The sequence below is a fragment of the Camponotus vicinus genome, unplaced genomic scaffold (assembly GCF_025532165.1).
Source record: "Camponotus vicinus isolate PSW18456_S1 unplaced genomic scaffold, iyCamVici1.0 SCAF_29, whole genome shotgun sequence".
In the NCBI taxonomy this organism is placed as follows: Eukaryota; Metazoa; Arthropoda; class Insecta; order Hymenoptera; family Formicidae; genus Camponotus; species Camponotus vicinus.
Genome location: NW_028141966.1, coordinates 20,001 through 22,500, shown reverse-complemented (window position 1 = coordinate 22,500; position 2,500 = coordinate 20,001). Strand labels below are relative to the sequence as shown.

The window sequence follows — 2,500 nt, the reverse complement described above, 5'->3', positions numbered from 1 at the left end:
TACCGCCCGAGAGCCGCCTCGTAGATGCCGCCCGGCTACGCTTCGTAGGTACCGCCGAGAGCGGACTTGGTGCGCGGCGAGTCGCGCCGACGCCGTAGGTACCGCCCGAGAGCCTTCCCGTAGGTACCGCCCGGCCACGGGTCGTAGATACCGCCCGAGAGCATTCTCGTAGGTAACGCCCGGCCACGCTTCGTAGATACCGCCCGAAAGCCCTCTCGTAGGTACCGCCCGGCTACGCTTCGTTGGTACCGCCGAGAGCGGACTTGGTGCGTGGCGAGTCGCGCCGACGCCGTAGGTACCGCCCGAGAGCCTTCTCGTAGGTACCGCCCGGCCACGCGTCGTAGATACCGCCCGAGAGCATTCTCGTAGGTACCGCCCGAGAGCCGTCTCGTAGGTGCCGCCCGTCTACGCTTCGTAGGTACCGCCGAGAGCGGACTTGGTGCGTGGCGAGTCGCGCCGACGCCGTAGGTACCGCCCGAGAGCCTTCTCGTAGGTACCGCCCGGCCACGCGTCGTAGATACCGCCCTAGAGCATTCTCGTAGGTACCGCCCGGCCACGCGTCGTAGATACCGCCCGAGAGCCGTCTCGTAGGTGCCGCCCGTCTACGCTTCGTAGGTACCGCCGAGAGCGGACTTGGTGCGCGGCGAGTCGCGCCGACGCCGTAGGTACCGCCCGAGAGCCTTCCCGTAGGTACCGCCCGGCCACGGGTCGTAGATACCGCCCGAGAGCATTCTCGTAGGTAACGCCCGGCCACGCTTCGTAGATACCGCCCGAGAGCATTCTCGTAGATACCACCAGGCCACGCGTCGTAGATACCGCCCGAGAGCATTCTCGTAGGTACCGCCGGGCCACGCGTCGTAGATACCGCCCGAGAGCCGTCTCGTAGTTGCCGCCCGGCTACGCTTCGTAGGTACCGCCGAGAGCGGACTTGGTGCGTGGCGAGTCGCGCCGACGCCGTAGGTACCGCCCGAGAGCCTTCTCGTAGGTACCGCCCGGCCACGCGTCGTAGATACCGCCCGAGAGCATTCTCGTAGGTACCGCCCGACCACGCTTCGTAGATACCGCCCGAGAGCATTCTCGTATGTACCGCCCGGCCACGCGTCGTAGATACCGCCCGAGAGCCCTCTCGTAGGTACCGCCCGGCTACGCGTCGTAGGTACCGTCCGAGAGCATTCTCGTAGGTATCGCCCGGCCACGCGTCGTAGATACCGCCCGTGAGCGGTCTCGTAGGTGCCGCCCGGCTAAGCGTCGTAGGTACCGCCGAGAGTCGGCTTGGTGCGTCGCGTGGCGCGCCGAGGCCGTAGGTACCGCCCGAGAGCGGTCTCGTAAGTACCGCTCGCGGCTTATTTCGTAGGTGTCGCCCGGAATTTGGAATAAATTTTTAATATATATAATCGTGGCAAAATCATAACTTTAGTCGTTATTTAACGTTGCCTTCGTTCTCCGAACACGTCCCGGGCACTCGCGTCTATCGGCGATCGCGCCCGTATGCCGCCGGCCTATCGACCGTGCGTCGCCGACCGCCTGGGACGTCGGTTGGGTACTATAAGAGGTACATCGCGCTCGGCGCGTCTAAACGAGTCGGTCGCGAACGAAACGGGCCGGAGCGCGTTCTGCGCGTCTCTGGCGGCTCGTTCCTTCGCGAATCGTCTCAAACACACTTTTTACAAGCACAGCATTGCCACGAGTCGGTGTCGCAAGACCGAATGGCTCTTATGTGGCGCGCACGCATCTGGTGTGTTGGCCGCGCGATTCGCTCTCGTCTTGGACGGAAGCAGCTGAGTCGTCGCGCTTACCGAACGCTTACTCCACGAATACGAGTGGCGGAGGAGAGAGATCTCTCTCTTCCCGCTCGCCTTGTACGCCATAGCGAAATAAAACTACGCGTGCCTTAAACGCATGCGATAGAGACAAATTTATCCTCGACGTCTAAGCAATCGGCATCGTCGATCTAGCGTCAGGGTGAATCGGCGCGGTCTTCGCGACCGTGCCGTTTATATTATATATGGGAGAATAAGAATCAATGATCTTTTAAAGAGAGCATTTTATATAAAATGCACGTGTTGCAGTTTGTGTATTATAATATTAAGTTTTGTGGAGACGAATGATATTTTGAAAACGCTTGGCTATTTCGCCAAGACGATTTTCATAAAATACAGAGTACAGAGTTTCGCCGACCGGCCAACGAAGGCCGGCGGCGGCGAGAGAGCTTATAACAGCGCGCGACGGGTCCTCGCCTCTCGAGGCGTGGGCTCGCTCGCGAGTTACCGCTCTCCCGAGAGCGCGTAACCGAACACGAAGCTCCCTGGTTGATCCTGCCAGTAGTCATATGCTTGTCTCAAAGATTAAGCCATGCATGTCTCAGTGCATGCCGAATTAAGGTGAAACCGCGAATGGCTCATTAAATCAGTTATGGTTCATTAGATTGTACCCACATTTACTTGGATAACTGTGGTAATTCTAGAGCTAATACATGCAAAACAGAGTCCCGACCAGTGAT

General features: G+C 59.5%; 1 non-coding gene across 1 annotated transcript in view; it reads left to right on the top strand.

Moving 5' to 3' along the window:
- The first annotated feature begins 2,302 nt into the window (after positions 1–2,302).
- LOC145967759 (small subunit ribosomal RNA) overlaps positions 2,303–2,500 on the top strand; it is a 1,921-nt gene continuing 1,723 nt past the window's right edge. The window contains exon 1 of the ribosomal RNA XR_014437551.1: positions 2,303–2,500. This exon is cut by the window's right edge and continues 1,723 nt beyond it. This is a non-coding gene — a ribosomal RNA (small subunit ribosomal RNA).